Raw genomic sequence first — 18159 nt, 5'->3', positions numbered from 1 at the left:
GTGTCATCGCTTCCGCAGTCGGTCTGCGTTGGGTACGTAGACAACACTCTCCTCTCGTTGCTATGCATCACATGATCCTGTGTGCGCGTAGGAAATTTTTTGAAATTACTACGAATCCCAACAGTGGCATCCGAGCCTGGTTATTGATGTTGATGTTATATGCACGAGTAGAACACAAGTGAGTTGTGGACGATACAAGTCATACTGCCTACCAGCATGTCATATTTTGGTTCGGCGGTATTGTTGGACGAGACGACCCAGACCAACCTTACGCGTACGCTTACGCGAGACCGGTTCCCTCGACGTGCTTTGCACAGAGATGGCTTGCGGGCGACTGTCTCTCCAACTTTAGTTGAACCAAGTATGGCTACGCCCAGTCCTTGCGAAGGTTAAAACGGAGTCTATTTGACAAACTATCGTTGTGGTTTTGATGCGTAGGTGAGATTGGTTCTTACTTAAGCCCGTAGCAGCCACGTAAAAAATGCAACAACAAAGTAGAGGACGTCTAACTTGTTTTTGCAGGGCATGTTGTGATGTGATATGGTCAAGGCATGATGCTGAATTTTATTGTATGAGATGATCATGTTTTGTAACCAAGTTATCGGCAACTGGCAGGAGCCATATGGTTGTCGCTTTATTGTATGCAATGCAATCGCGATGTAATGCTTAACTTTATTACTAAACGGTAGTGATAGTCGTGAAAGCATAAGATTGGCGAGACGACAACGATGCTACGATGGAGATCAAGGTGTCGCGCCGGTGACGATGGTGATCATGACGGTGCTTCGGAGATGGAGATCACAAGCACAAGATGATGATGACCATATCATATCACTTATATTGATTGCATGTGATGTTTATCTTTTTATGCATCTTATCTTGCTTTGATTGACGGTAGCATTATAAGATGATCTCTCACTAAATTATCAAGAAGTGTTCTCCCTGAGTATGCACCGTTGCAAAAGTTCTTCGTGCTGAGACACCACGTGATGATCGGGTGTGATAGGCTCTACGTTCAAATACAACGGGTGCAAAACAGTTGCGCACGCAGAATACTCAGGTTAAACTTGACGAGCCTAGCATATGCAGATATGGCCTCGAAACACGGAGACCGAAAGGTCGAGCGTGAATCATATAGTAGATATGATCAACATAATGATGTTCACCGATGAAACTACTCCATCTCACGTGATGATCGGACATGGTTTAGTTGATTTGGATCACGTGATCACTTAGAGGATTAGAGGGATGTCTATCTAAGTGGGAGTTCTTTAATAATATGATTAATTGAACTTAAAATTTATCATGAACTTAGTCCCTGATAGTATCTTGCTTGTTTATGTTGATTGTAGATAGATGGCTCGTGCTGTTGTTCCGTTAAATTTTAATGCGTTCCTTGAGAAAGCAAAGTTGAAAGATGATGGTAGCAATTACACGGACTGGGTCCGTAACTTGAGGATTATCCTCATTGCTGCACAGAAGAATTACGTCCGGGTGAAATCGGGATTTTACCGGAACCCCCCGGGAGCCATATGGGCCATCATGGGCCTTAGTGGAAAGGAGAAAGGGGCAGCCCAAGGGGGCTGCGCGCCTCCCCCCTTCCCCTAGTCCTAGTAGGACTAGGAGAGGTGGCCGGCCACCCCTCTCCCTCTTTCCCCCTTGGGAATCCTAGTTGGAATAGGATTGGGGGGGAGTCCTACTCCCGGTAGGAGTAGGACTCCTCCTGCGCCACCTCCTCCTGGCCGGCGCCTCCTCCCCCCTTGGCTCCTTTATATACGGAGGCAGGGGCACCTCTAAACACACAAGTTGACACAAGTTGATCCACGTGATCGATTCCTTAGCCGTGTGCGGTGCCCCCTGCCACCATATTCCTCGATAATACTGTAGCGGAGTTTAGGCGAAGCCCTGCTGCTGTAGTTCATCAAGATCGTCACCACGCCGTCGTGCTGACGAAACTCTTCCCCAACACTTTGCTGGATCGGAGTCCGGGGATCGTCATCGAGCTGAACGTGTGCTCGAACTCGGAGGTGCCGTAGTTTCGGTGCTTGATCGGTTGGATCGTGAAGACGTACGACTACTTCCTCTACGTCGTGTCATCGCTTCCGCAGTCGGTCTGCGTTGGGTACGTAGACAACACTCTCCTCTCGTTGCTATGCATCACATGATCCTGTGTGCGCGTAGGAAATTTTTTGAAATTACTACGAATCCCAACACCTAGTGCATCGGGTCCAATGAAAATCTTTTGTGACAATACTGGTGCAATTGCCTTGGCAAAGGAATCCAGATTTCACAAGAGAACCAAGCACATCAAGAGACGCTTCAATTACATCCGTCAACAAGTGTCGGAAGGGGACATAGAGATTTGCAAGATACACACAGATCTGAATGTTGCAGACCCGTTGATTAAGCCTCTCTCACGAGCAAAACATGATCAACACCAAAGCTCCATGGGTGTTAGAATCATTACTATGTAATCTAGATTATTGACTCTAGTGCAAGTGGGACACTGAAGGAAATATGCCCTAGAGGCAATAATAAAGTTATAATTTATTTCTTTAATTCATGATAAATGTTTATTACTCATGCTAGAATTGTATTAACCGGAAACTTAGTACATGTGTGAATACATAGACAAAACATTGAGTCCCTAGTATGCCTCTACTTGACTAGCTCGTTAATCAAAGATGGTTAAGTTTCCTAACCATAGGCATGAGTTGTCATTTGATGAATGGGATCACATCATTAGGAGAATGATGTGATGGACATGACCCATCTGTTAGCTTAGCATTATGATCGTGTTAGTTTCATTGCTACTGCTTTCTTCATGACTTATACATGGTCCTCAGACTATGAGATTATGCAACTCCCTAATACCGCAGGAACACTTTGTGTGCTACCAAATGTCACAACATAAAAGGGTGATTATAAAGGTGCTCTAAAGGTGTCTCCGAAGGTGTTTGTTGGGTTGGCATAGATCGAGATTAGGATTTGTTACTCCGTGTTTCGGAGAGGTATCTCTGGGCCCTCTCGGTAATACTCATCACTATAAGCCTTACAAGCATTGTGACTAATGAGTTATTTGCGGGATGAAGTATTATGGAATGAGTAAAGAGACTTGCCGGTAACGAGATTGAACTAGGTATTGAGATACCAACGAACGAATCTCGGGAAAGTAACATACCGATGACAAAGGGAACAACGTATGTTGTTAAGCGGTTTGACCGATAAAGATCTTCGTAGAATATGTAGGAACCAATATGAGCATCCAGGTTCCGCTATTGGTTATTGACCGAATACGTGTCTCGGTCATGTCTACATAGTTCTCGAACCCGTAGGGTCCGCACGCTAAACGTTCGATGATGATTGGTATTATGAGTTTATGTGTTTTGATGTACCGAAGGTAGTTCGGAGTCCCGGATGTGATCACGGACATGATACACCTCCTCGATAATGTAAGGGTCTTCCCATTTAGAGAGAAGTTTTCCTGCAAAAAATCTTGAACGAGAGTTGAATAGAGACACATAATCACCTACGTTAAACTCATTCTTTTGTATCCTTTTGTCATGCCATCTTTTAACTTTTTCTTGAAACTGTTTGGCATTCTCATAGGCTTGGGTTCTCCATTCATCAAGTGAACTAATGTCAAATAACCTCTTCTCACCAGCAAGTTTGAAATCATAATTGAGCTCTTTAATGGCTCAATATGCCTTATGTTCGAGTTCGAGAGGTAAGTGACATGCTTTTCCATAAACCATTTTATACAGAGACATACCCATATGATTCTTATATGCAGTTCTATAAGCCCATAATGCATCATCAAGTTTCTTGGACCAATTCTTTCTAGATCTATTAACAGTCTTTTGCAAAATTAATTTGAGCTCCCTGTTACTCAATTCTACTTGACCACTAGACTGTGGATGATATGGAGATGCAATTCTATGATTAACATCATACTTAGCAAGCATTTTATGAAAAGCACCATGAATGAAATGTGAACCACCATCTGTCATTAAGTATCTAGGGACACAAAACCTCGGAAAAATAACTTCTTTAAGCATCTTAATAGAGGTGTTATGATCAGCACTACTAGTTGGAATAGCTTCTACCCACTTAGTAAAGTAATCAACAACAACTAAAATATGTGTATACCCATTAGAGGCAGGAAACGGTCCCATATAATCAAAGCCCCAAACATCAAATGGTTCAATAACAAGAGAATAATTCATAGGCATTTCTTGACATCTACTAGTATTACCAATTCTTTGACATTCATCACAAGACATGACAAACTTACGGGCATCTTTGAAGAGAGTAGGCCGATAAAAAACGGATTGCAATACCTTATGTGTAGTTCTATCTCCAGCGTGGTGTCCTCCATATGACTTGGAGTGACACTTGCGTAGGATCTGTTCCTGTTCATTCTCAGGTACACAACGTCTAATAACACCATCTACTCCTTCTTTATAAAGGTTTGGGTCATCCCAGAAGTAATGTCTTAAATCATAGAAAAACTTTTTCTTTTGCTGGTATGTGAAACTAGGTGGTATGAATTTAGCAACAATGTAATTAGCATAATCGGCATACCATGGAGCAGTACGAGAAGCATTTATGACAGCTAATTGTTCATCAGGAAAGCTATCATTAATAGGTAGTGGGTCATCAAGAACATTCTGTAACCTAGACAAGTTGTCTGCAACGGGGTTCTCAGCTCCCTTTCTATCAATAATATGCAAATCAAATTCTTGTAGCAAGAGAACCCATCTAATAAGTCTAGGTTTAGCATCTTTCTTTTCCATAAGATATTTAATAGCAACATGATCAGTGTGAACAGTTACTTCAGAATCAACAATATAAGGTCTGAACTTATCACAAGCAAATACAACTGCTAAGAATTCTTTTTCAGTAGTAGCATAACTTCTCTGGGCAGTGTCTAGAGTTTTACTAGCATATTGAATAACATTTAATTTCTTATCAACTCTTTGTCCTAGAATAGCACCTACAACATAATCACTAGCATCACACATAATTTCAAAGGGTAAATTCCAATCAGGTGGTTGAACAATAGGTGCAGAAATCAAAGCTTTCTTAAGTATTTCAAATGCTTCTACACAATCATCATCGAAGACAAAAGGAATGTATTTTTGTAAGAGATTAGTCAGAGACCTAGAAATTTTAGAGAAGTCCTTAATGAACCTCCTACAAAAACCAACATGACCAAGGAAACTTCTTATACCTTTAATGTCCTTGGGACATGGCATCTTTTCAATTGCATCAACTTTAGCTTTATCAACTTCAATACCTCTCTCAGAAATTTTATGCCCCAAGACAATGCCTTCATTAACCATAAAGTGGCACTTTTCCCAATTCAAGACGAGACTAGTATCTTCACATCTCTGCAAAACTCGATCAAGGTTGCTCAAGAAATCATCAAAAGAGGTTCCATAAATGGAGAAATCATCCATGAATACCTCACAAATCTTTTCACGAAAGTCAGAGAATATAGCCATCATGCATCTTTGAAAGGTAGCAGGTGCATTACATAAACCAAAAGGCATACGTCTATAAGCAAAAGTACCGAAAGGGCACGTAAAAGTGGTCTTTTCTTGATCCTCCGCTTACACAGGTATTTGAGAGAAACCAGAGTAACCATCTAGAAAGCAAAAATGTGTATGTTTGGATAGTCTTTCTAGCATTTGATCAATAAATGGTAAAGGGTAATGATCTTTCTTGGTAGCTTTATTTAACTTGCGGAAATCAATTACCATCCTATAACCTGTAATAATTCTTTGCGGGATCAATTCATCTTTATCATTAGGAACAACAGTAATACCTCCCTTCTTAGGGACACAATGGACATGACTTACCCACTGACTATCAGCAACGGGATAAATTATACCTGCCTCAAGGAGCTTTAGTATTTCCTTTCTTACCACTTCTTTCATCTTAGGATTTAACCGTCGTTGGTGATCAATAACTGGTTTGGCGTCTTCCTCCAATTTTATTTTGTGTTGGCATAGAGTGGGACTAATACCCTTAAGATCATCAAGAGTATATCCAATAGCAGCACGGTGCTTCTTCAGAGTTTTCAATAATCTTTCCTCTTCCTGCGCTGAAAGGTTAGCACTAATAATAACATGATATATCTTACTTTCATTAAGATAAGCATATTTAAGAGTATCAGATAATGGTTTAAGCTCAAACATGGGATCACCCTTGGGTGGTGGAGGATCCCCTAAGATTTCAACAGGCAAATTGTGTTTCAAAATAGGTCCCTATTTAAAGAATACTTCATCTATTTCCCTTCTTTCATTCATAAACATATCATTTTCATGGTCTAGCAAATATTGTTCTAAGGGATCAGTAGGAGGCACAACAATAGAAGCAAGACCAATAATTTCATACTTACTAGGCAATTCTTTATCATGGGGTTGTCTACATAATTTAACAGAATTAAACTCATGAGACATATCTCCTAAGCCAATCGTAACAACATCCTTTTCGCAATCAATCTTAGCATTAACAGTATTCAAGAAGGGTCTACGAATATGATGGGACAACAGTCATCTTGTGGGGAACCAAGAACAAGAAAATCAGCAGGATATTTAACTTTCCCACACAAGACTTCAACATCTCTAACAATCCCAATTGGTGAAATAGTATCTCTATTGGCAAGCTTAATTGTAACATCAATTTTTTCTACCTCAGCAGGTGCAATGTCATGCATAATTTCTTCATATAAAGAATAAGTTATTGCACCGGCACTCGCACCCATATCACATAAGCCATGATAACAATGATCTCCTATTTTAACAGAAATAACATGCATGCCTACAACGGGTCTATGTTGCTTAGCATCGGGACTAGCGATTCTAGCAGCTTGATCATAGAAATAAGTAACATGCCCATCAATATTATCAGCTAAGAGATATTTAACCATAGCAATACTAGGTTCAACTTTAATTTGTTCAGGAGGTGTGTAGGTTCTAGTATTACTCTTACGAACCACAGTTGAAGCTTTAGCATGATCCTTTATCCTAACAGGGAAAGGTGGTTTCTCAATATAAGTAGTAGGAACAATAGGATCATTATAAGTGATAGTCTTTTCTTCAACTGTAATAGGTGTAACCACTTTTACTTCAATGGGAGGAGTATATTGAAACCAATTCTCCTTAGGGAGATCAACATGAGTAGCAAATGATTCACAGAAAGAAGCTACTATCTCAGAGTCAAGTCCATATTTAGTGCTAAATCCACGAAAAGCATCGGTATCCATAAAAGATTTAACACAATCAAACTTAGGTGTCATACCTGACTCCTTACCATCGTCAGAATCCCAATCTTCAGAGTTGCATTTAATTCTTTCCAATAAATCCCATTTGAATTCAATAGTCTTCATCATTAAAGACCCAACACAAGAAGTATCAGGCATGGTGCGATTGTTGAGAGAAAGCCGAGCATAAAAGTTTTGAATAATCATTTCTCTTGAGAGCTCATGATTGGGGCATGAATACATCATTGACTTAAGCCTCCCCCAAGCTTGAGCAATGCTTTCTCCTTCGCGAGGCCAAAAATTATATATGTAATTGCGATCACGATGATATGCATAGGATAAAACTTCTGGTGAAATTTCAATTTCAATCGTTTATAGTCCCAGGATCCCATATCATCACATAGCCTATACCATGTCAATGCGTCTCCCTTCAAAGATAAAGGGAAGACCTTCTTCTTAATAACATCATCGGGCATACCTGCAAGCTTAAATAATCCACAAACTTCATCCACATAGATAAGGTGTAAATCGGGATGCAATGTTCCATCTCCTGCAAAGGGATTAGCTAGCAGTTTCTCTACCATACCCGAAGGAATTTCAAAGTAATCATTTTCAGTAGGTTCAGTAGGTTGAGGAGCAACTCTTTTCTCTACTGGTCGGGGTGAAGATACCCCGAACAAGCCCCTCAAAGGATTAGTTTCCATAGTAACAAGTGACATTAAATTTCAGCACACTATATAAATGTTTCCTTACCAAGTTCCACTTACCAAAGGCGCTTCACTCCCCGGCAACGGCGCCAGAAAAGAGTCTTGATGACCCACAAGTGTAGGGGATCTATCTAGTCCTTTCGATAAGTAAGAGTGTCGAACCCAACAAGGAGCAGAAGGAAATGACAAGCGGTTTTCAGTAAGGTATTCTCTGCAAGCACTGAAATTGTAGGTAACAGACAGTTTTGTGATAAGATAATTTGTAACGGGTAACAAGCAATGAAAGTAAATAAGGTGAAGCAAGGTGGCCCAATCCTTTTCGTAGCAAAGGACAAGCCTGAACAAATTCTTATAATGATAAAAGCACTCCCGAGGACACATGGGAATTATCGTCAAGCTAGTTTTCATCACGCTCATATGATTCGCGGTTGTTACTTTGATAATTTGATATGTGGGTGGACCGGTGCTTGGGTACTGCCCTTTCTTGGAAAAGCATCCCACTTATGGTTAACCCCTATTGCAAGCATCCGCAACTACAAAAGAAGTATTAAGGTAAACCTAACCATAGCATGAAACATATGGATCCAAATCAGCCCCTTACGAAGCAACTTATAAACTAGGGTTTAAGCTTCTGTCACTCTAGCAACCCATCATCTACTTATTACTTCCCAATGCCTTCCTCTAGGCCCAAATAATGGTGAAGTGTCATGTAGTCGACGTTCACATAACACCACTAAACATACATCTCATCAAAATATCGAACGAATACCAAATTCACATGCGTACTAATAGCAAGACTTCATCCGTGTCCTCAGGAATGAACATAACTACTCACAAAGCATATTCATGTTCATAATCAGAGGCGTATTAATATGCATTAAGGATCTGAACATATGATCTTCCACCAAATAAACCAACTAGCATCAACTACAAGGAGTAATCAACACTACTAGCAACCTACAGGTACCAATCTGAGGTTTTGATACAAAGATTTGTTACAAGAGATGAACTAGGGTTTGAGAGGAGATGGTGCTAGTGAAGATGTTGATGGAGATTGACCCCCTCCCGATAGAGGATCGTTGGTGATGACGATGGTGATGATTTCCCCCTCCTAGAGGGAAGTTTCCCCGGCAGAACAGCTCCGCCGGAGCCCTAGATTGGTTCCGCCAAGGTTCTGCCTCGTGGCGGCGGAGTTTTGTCCCGTAAGCTTGATTATGATTTTTTCCAGGGCAAAAGACTTCATATAGCAGAAGATGGGCACCGGAGGGCTGCCAGGTGGCCCACGAGGCAGGGGGCGCGCCCAAGGGGTAGGGCGCGCCCCCCACCCTCGTGGATGCTGGGTGGCCCTCCTCAGGTATTTCTTCCGCTGAATATTTATCATTAATTCCAAAAATGACTTTCGTGGAGTTTCAGGACTTTTGGAGCTGTGCAGAATAGGTCTCCAATATTTGCTCCTTTTCTAGCCCAGAATCCCAGCTGCCGGCATTCTCCTTCTTTATGTAAACCTTGTAAAATAAGAGAGAATAGCCATAAGTATTGTGACATAGCGTGTAATAACAACCCATAATGCAATAAATATCGATATAAAAGCATGATGCAAAATGGAAGTATCAGGAGCCTAGGAGGGGGCGCCCTCCCCCCAAGCCCAATCCGAATTGGGTGGGGGCCGCCCCCCTTTCTTTTCTCCTTCCTCCCCCTTCCTTCCTCTCCTAGTCCAACTAGGGAAGGGGGGGATCCTACTCCTGGTGGGAGTAGGACTCCTCCAGGGCGTGCCAAAGAGGGACGACCCTCCCCCCTCCTCCACTCCTTTATATACGGGGGAGGGCGCACCCCATAGGCACACAAGTTGACATTGTTTAGCCGTGTGCGGGGCCCCCCCTCCACAGTTACACACCTCAGTCATATCGTCATAGTGCTCAGGGGAAGCCCTGCACCGGTAACTTCATCATCACCATCACCACGCCATCGTGCTGACAAAACTCTCCCTCGGACTCAACTGGATCAAGAGTACGAGGGACGTCCCCGAGCTGAACGTGTGCTGAACGCGGAGGTGTCATACGTTCGGGTCTTGGATCGGTTGGATCGCGAAGACATTCGACTACATCAACTGCGTTAACTAAATGCTTCTACTTTCGGTCTACGAGGGTACGTGGACACACTCTCCCCTTGGTTGCTATGCATCACATAGATAGATCTTGCGTGATCGTAGGATTTTTTTTGAAATTACCGCGTTCCCAACAAATAAAACACATGGCAAGCACATTAAGCCTAACCCACTTCCTATGCATAGGGATTTTGTGAGCAAATAATTTATGAGAGCAAGAATAAACTAGCATAGGAAGGCAAAACAAACGTAATTTCAAGATTTTCAACACAAAGAGTGTTGGGGATATAACTACTGAGTGTAAACCGCCCAGGAGGGGCCGGTTCACCCTCAACTATATTGAAGTCCACGAAGACTCAGAAGATGGCACTTTACTATGAAGCTTAGAGGCCCGGAGCCCAAAGGCGGATTAGGGCCCATAGTGATAAACCGCCATAGTCATATAGCTTGTACTGTAAGATCCAAAAAGGAGAGACCAAGCCGAACACTTATATGAGTCGGCCTCGGGACTCTGTAAACAGGCCGGACGTCAACCCGTGTATATAAGGGGACGACCCGGCGGCGGTTCAAGGACAAGAAACAACAACTCGATAGCCAGGCATGGCTTGTTTAGCTCCCTGGTTAGCGAGACCCCAATAACCCCATCACAACTAGACGTAGGCCTTTACCTTCATCGAAGGGGCCGAACTAGTATAAAAAACCCTCGTGTCCTTTGTCCGGTTTAACCCCTATAAGCTAACCCGTAGCGATGGCTCCACGACTAAGTCCTTCTATGAGGACATCTGACGTGATATTTCCACGACAATTGGCGCCCACCGTGGGGCTATCGCACGATGGTTTCGAGTTCTTGAAGGGCAGCTTTGAAGGACTCAAAGGATACGATGTGGGCTGGATGACCAAGAGTCGTCGCGGCAAGCTCTACATTGATGATGCAGGCTGGGGCCCCTGCTACCTCTTGAGCACTGCATTGGATTTCCCCGAAGAGGAGAGGATGATGCAGTAAAGTAGCGTAAGTATTTCCCTCAGTTTTTGAGAACCAAGGTATCAATCTAGTAGGAGACCACGCACAAGTCCCTCGTACCTACACAAAACGATAGCAACTCGCAACCAACGCTTAGGGGTTGTCAATCCCTTCACGGTCACTTACGAGAGTGAGATCTGATAGAGATAATATTTTTTGGTATTTTTGATAGATAGATGCAAAGTAAAAAGTAAAAGGCAAAGTAAAACAAAGCAAGTAAATAAAGTGATATAGATTGATATGATGAGAATAGACCCAGGGGCCATAGGTTTCACTAGTGGCTTCTCTCAAGAGCATAAGTATTCTACGGTGGGTGACCAAATTACTGTTGAGCAATTGATAGAATTGAGCATAGTTATGAGTATATCTAGGCAATGATCATGTATATAGGCATCACGTCCAAAACAAGTAGATAGAAACGATTCTGCATCTACTACTATTACTCCACTCATCGACCGCTATCCAGCATGCATCTGGAGTATTAAGTAAAAACAGAGTAACGCCGTAAGCAAGATGACATGATGTAGAAGGATAAATTCATGCAATATGATAAAAACCCCATCTTGTTATCCTCGATGGCAACAATACAATACGTGCCTTGCAACTCTTTCTGTCATTGAGTTAGGACACCGCAAGATTGAACCCAAAGCTAAACACTTCTCCCATTACAAGAACTACCAATCTAGTTGGCCAAACCAAACAGATAATTCGAAGAGACTTGCAAAGATAACTCAATCATACATAAAAGAATTTAGAGAAGAATCAAATATTTTCCATAGATAATATTGGATGATAAACCCACAATTCATCGGTCTCAACAAACACACCGCAAAAATAAGATTACATCAAATAGATCTCCATGAGAGAGGGGGAGAACATTGTATTGAGATCCAAAAAGAGAGAAGAAGCCATCTAGCTACTAGCTATGGACCCGAAGGTTTGAAGTAAACTACTCACACTTCATCGGATGGGCTATGGTGATTATGTAGAAGCCCTCCATGGTGGATGCCCCCTCCAGCGGAGCTCCGAAACAGGCCCCAAGATGGGATCTCGTGGATACAGAAGGTTGCGGCGGTGGAATTAGGTTTTTTGGCTCCTGTTCTGATCGTTCGGGGATACGTTTGTATATATAGGAGGAAGGAGTACGTCGGTGGAGCTCCGAGGGGCCCACGAGGTAGGGGGCGCGTCTAGGGGGGCGCCCTCCACCCTTGGGACCGCCTCTGGCACTGCTTGGAGTAGGGTCCAAGTCTCCTGGATCACGTTCGGTTGGAAAATCACGATCCCAAAGGTTTCATTCCGTTTGGACTCCGTTTGATATTCTGTTTCTTCGAAATACTGAAAAAGGCAAAAAACAGCAATTCTAGGCTGGGCCTCCGGTTAATAGGTTAGTCCCAAAAGTAATATAAAAGTGGAAAATAAAGCCCAATATAGTCCAAAACAGTAAAGTTGCATGGAGCAATCAAAAATTATAGATACGTTGGAGACGTATCAGGCATCCCCAAGCTTAATTCCTACTCGTCCTTGAGTAGGTAAATGATAAAAAAAAGAATTTTTGATGCGGAGTGATACTTTGGCATAATTTCAATGTAAATCTTCTTCATTGTGATATCAATATTCAGATCCGAAAGATTCAAGACAAAAGTTCATATTGACACAAAAATAATAATACTTCAAGCATACTAATCAAAGCAATCATGTCTTCTCAAAATAACATGGCAAAAGAAAGTTCATCCCTACAAAATAATATAGTTAGGCTATGCTTCATTTTCGTGACGCAAAGATGTTCCCAACTTCTATACCCCCGATGACAAGCCAAGCAATTGTTTCATACTTAAATAATCTCAAACTTTTTCAACTTTCATGCAATACATGAGCGTGAGCCATGGATATAGCACTATGGGTGGAATAGAATATGATGATGGGGATTGTGTGGAGAAGACAAAAAAGGAGAAAGTCTCACGTTGATGAGGCTAATCAACGGGCTATGGAGATGCCCATCAATTGATGTCAACATGAGGAGTAGGGATTGCCATGCAACGGATGCACTAGAGCTATGAATGCTCAACAAAAGAAAACTAGTGGGTGTGCATCCAACTTGCTTGCTCATGAAGACCTAGGGCATTTGAGGAAGCCCATTGTAGGAATATACAAGCCAAGTTCTATAATGAAACATTCCCACTAGTATAAAAAAGGACAACTTTATGAGACTCACTACATGAAGAACAAGGTGCTACTTTGAAGCACAATATATGAGACTCACTACATGAAGAACAAGGTGCTACTTTGAAGCACAAGTGTGGAAAAAGAGATAGTAGCATTGCCCTTTTTATTTTCTTTTTATTTTTTGGGCCTTTCTTTTTTTCTTTTTGGCCTTTCTCTCTTTTTTTTATTTGGGCAATGCTCTAATAATGATGATCATCACACTTCTATTGATTACAACACAAGGATTACAACTCAAAACTTAGAACAAGATATGACTCTATATGAATGCCTCCGGCGGTGTACCGGGATGGTGCAATGAATCAAGAGTGACATGTATGAAAAATAATTCATGGTGGCTTTGCCACAAATGCGATGTCAACTACATGATCATGCAATGGCAATATGACAAAAGTAATGTATGTCGTGATGATGATGGAAGTTGCATGGCAATATATCTCGGAATGGCTATGGAAATGCCATAATAGTAGGTATGGTGGCTGTTTTGAGGAAGATATTAGGAGGTTTATGTGTGATAGAGCGTATCGTATCACGGGGTTTGGATGCACCGGTGAAGTTTGCGCCAACTCTCAAGGTGAGAAAGGGCAATGCACGGTACCGAAGAGGCTAGCAATGGCGGAAAGGTGAGAGTGCGTATAATCCATGGACTCAACATTAGTCAAAAGAACTCATATACTTATTGCAAAAATTTAGAAGTCATCAAAAATCAAGTACTACGCGCATGCTCCTAGGGGGATAGATTGGTAGGAAAAGACCATCTCTCGTCCCCGACCGCCACTCATAAGGATGCACAAGCCAGGTACACTTCATGTTTCAAATTTGTTACACAACTTTAACCATACGTGCATGCTATGGGACTTGCAAACTTCAACATAAGTATTTCTCAAATTCATAATCACCCAACTAGCACGACTTTGATATTATCACCTCCATATCTCAAAACAATTATCAAGCATCAAACTTATCTTAGTATTCAATTCACTCAAAAGAAAGTTTCACATATCTTGAACACCAAGTATATTAACATTAAGCAAATTACCATGCTATTAAAGACTTTCAAAATAATCTAAGTGAAGCATGAGAGATCAAATAGTTTCTTTAAAACAAATCCACCACCGCGCTCTAAAATATCTAAGTGAAGTACTAGAGCAAAAATTATCACGCTCAAAAGATATAAGTGAAGCACTATGAACAAAACTATCAAGCTCAAAAGATATAAGTGAAGCACATAGAGTATTCTAACATATTCCAATTCATGTATGGCTCTCTCAAAAGGTTTGTACAGCAAGGATAATTGTGGTAAACTAACAAGTAAAGACAGAAATAATACAAGACGCTCCAAGCAAAACACATATCATGTTGGTGAATAAAAATATAGCTCCAAGTAAATTACCGATGGAAGTGGACGAAAGAGGGGATGCCTTCCGGGGCATCCCCAAGCTTTGACTTTTTGGTGTCCTTGGATTATCTTGGGGGTTCCATGGGCATCCCCAAGCTTAGGCTCTTGCCACTCCTTGTTCCATAATCCATCAAAAGAATTCACCCAAAACTTGGAAACTTCACAACACAAAACTCAATAGTAATCTCGTGAGCTCCGTTAGAGAAAGAAAACAAAAGACTACTTCAAGGTACTGTAATGAACTCATTCTTTATTTATATTGGTGTTAAACCTACTGTATTCCAACTTCTCTATGGTTTATAAACTAATTTACTAGCCATAGATTCATCAAAATAAGCAAACAACACACGAAAAACAGAATCTGTCAAAAACAGAATAGTCTGTAGCAATCTGTAACTAACGCAAACTTCTGGAACTCTAAAAAATTCTACCTAAATAGTAAGTACTAGACAATTTGTTTATTGATCAGAAGAAAAACGGATCAATGCAAAATCACGTTCCTGTGATTTATTGAATTTTTTCTCGTGAGCGCAAAGTTTCTGTTTTTCAGAAGAATCAAATCAATTATCATCGTAGGTTATCCTATAGGTCCTACTTGGCACAAACACTAATTAAAACATAAAACCACATCCAAACAGAAGTTAGATGGATTATTTATTCCTAAACAGAAGCAAAACCAAAAAACACAAAATAAAATTGGGTTGCCTCCCAACAAGCGCTATCATTTAACGCCCCTAGCTAGGCATAAAAGCAAGGATAGATCTAGGTATTGCCATCTTTGGTAGGCAATTCTTCAATGAGGCATCTACCTCCTTTTGAATTTTCTTTATTCTTAGTAATTGTCAAATTTTCGGGCAAAATATCAAAAAATTCATCTATAGCAAATGGTTCCTTAATGATGGTAAAAAGATTGGGATGAACACTTATAGATTTAAGATCCACGGTTTCCGTACTAGATGATTCACCCTTATTCTTAGGTACATACATAAGCTTAGTATTTTTAGTAGAATAACTTGGAGTGTTTTGAACGGAAGAAAAATCGGTTCCCAAGTTGGTGATGATACCCTCAAGTTTATCGATTATTGTACAGTCTAGATTTATTTTTTCGTTAACTATGGGTTCTTTTTCTTTAATATTTTTCAAAGTCATTCCTACCTTAGATCCATATTGGGTAATTTGATTGTGGATCTTTTTATCAAGATTTTCAATTGATTCAACGGTAGCAACTTTGTTTTCAATAGCTTCAAGCCTTTGCATAACATGCTCCAAAGTTAACGTAGTTCCATTAATCAAAAGGGGTGGTGAGCCAAATATATCTATTAAAGCATTATAAGAATCAAAAGTATGGCTACCCAAAAAATTCCCTCCGGTAATGGTATCAAGGATATATCTATACCAAGGATTAGCACCTATGTAAAAATTGCGAAGAAGAACTGAAGTAGATTGCTTCCTGGTAGATCTATTTTGAGCATTGAAAATTCTATACCAAGCATCTTTTAGATTTTCTCCCTCCCGTTTCTTAAAATTTAGAACTTCATTCTCGGGAGATAACGGAGAAGATAAGAGACTAGTCATGATGACAAGCAAGCAAACTAGCACACGAGCAAACAGAAAGGCAAAGGAAAACGGAAAAGAGAGGAGGAGATTGGGAAAGAGAGGGCAAATAAAACGGCAAGGGTGAAGTGGGGGAGAGGAAAATGAGAGGCAAATGACAAATAATGTAATGCGAGAGATAGGGATTGCGATGGGTACTTGGTATGGTTGACTTGCTTGCGGGAGCCTCCCCGACAACGGCGCCAGAAATTCTTCTTGCTACCTCTTGAGCACTGTGTTGGATTTCCCCGAAGAGGAGAGGATGATGCAGTAAAGTAGCGTAAGTATTTCCCTCAGTTTTTGAGAACCAAGGTATCAATCCAGTAGGAGACCACGCACAAGTCCCTCGTACCTACACAAAACGATAGCAACTCGCAACCAACGCTTAGGGGTTGTCAATCCCTTCACAGTAACTTACGAGAGTGAGATCTGATAGAGATAATATTTTTTGGTATTTTTGATACATAGATGCAAAGCAAAAAGTAAAAGGCAAAGTAAAACAAAGCAAGTAAATAAAGTGATATAGATTGATATGATGAGAATAGACCCGGGGGCCATAGGTTTCACTAGTGGCTTCTCTCAAGAGCATAAGTATTCTACGGTGGGTGAACAAATTACTGTTGAGCAATTGACAGAATTGAGCATAGCTATGAGTATATCTAGGCAATGATCATGTATATAGGCATCACGTCCAAAACAAGTAGATCGAAACGATTCTGCATCTACTACTATTACTCCACTCATTGACCGCTATCCAGCATGCATCTAGAGTATTAAGTAAAAACAGAGTAACGCCGTAAGCAAGATGACATGATGTAGAAGGATAAATTCATGCAATATGATAAAAAACCCATCTTGTTATCCTCGATGGCAACAATACAATACGTGCCTTGCAACTCTTTCTGTCACTGAGTAAGGACACCGCAAGATTGAACCCAAAGCTAAACACTTCTCCCATTGCAAGAACTACCAATCTAGTTGGCCAAACCAAAAAGATAAATCGAAGAGACTTGCAAAGATAACTCAATCATACATAAAAGAATTCAGAGAAGAATCAAATATTTTCCATAGATAGTACTGGATCATAAACCCACAATTCATCGGTCTCAACAAACACACCGCAAAAAGAAGATTACATTGAATAGATCTCCACGAGAGAGGGGGAGAACATTGTATTGAGATCCAAAAAGAGAGAAGAAGCCATAGCTACTAGCTATGGACCCGAAGGTCTGAAGTAAACTACTCATACTTCATCGGAGGGGCTATGGTGATGATGTAGAAGCCTTCCGTGGTGGATGCCCCCTCCGGCGGAGCTCCAGAACAGGCCCCAAATCTCGTGGATACAGAAGGTTGCGGCAGTGGAATTAGGTTTTTTGGCTCCTGTTCTGATCGTTCGGGGATACGTAGGTATATATAGAAGGAAGGAGTACATCGGTGGAGCTCCGAGGGGCCCACGAGGTAGGGGGTGCGCCCAGGGGGGGCGCCCTCCACCCTCGTGACCGCCTCTGGCACTTCTTGGAGTAGGGTCCAAGTCTCCTGGATCACGTTCGGTTGGAAAATCACGATCCCGAAGGTTTCATTCCGTTTGGACTCCGTTTGATATTCTGTTTCTTCAAAATACTGAAGAAGGCAAAAAAACAACAATTCTGGGCTGGGCCTCCGGTTAATAGGTTAGTCCCAAAAGTAATATAAAAGTGGAAAATAAAGCCCAATATAGTCCAAAACAGTAGATAAAGTAGCATGGAGCAATCAAAAATTATATATACGTTGGAGACGTATCATCCCCGAGGCCGGCTCAATCGAGTACGGGTACCGGGTCCCCTTCGGCAAAATTCACATCTTCAT

Source organism: Triticum dicoccoides, chromosome 7B (assembly GCF_002162155.2).
Source record: "Triticum dicoccoides isolate Atlit2015 ecotype Zavitan chromosome 7B, WEW_v2.0, whole genome shotgun sequence".
Taxonomy (NCBI): domain Eukaryota; kingdom Viridiplantae; phylum Streptophyta; class Magnoliopsida; order Poales; family Poaceae; genus Triticum; species Triticum dicoccoides.
This window is presented reverse-complemented; position numbering follows the sequence as displayed.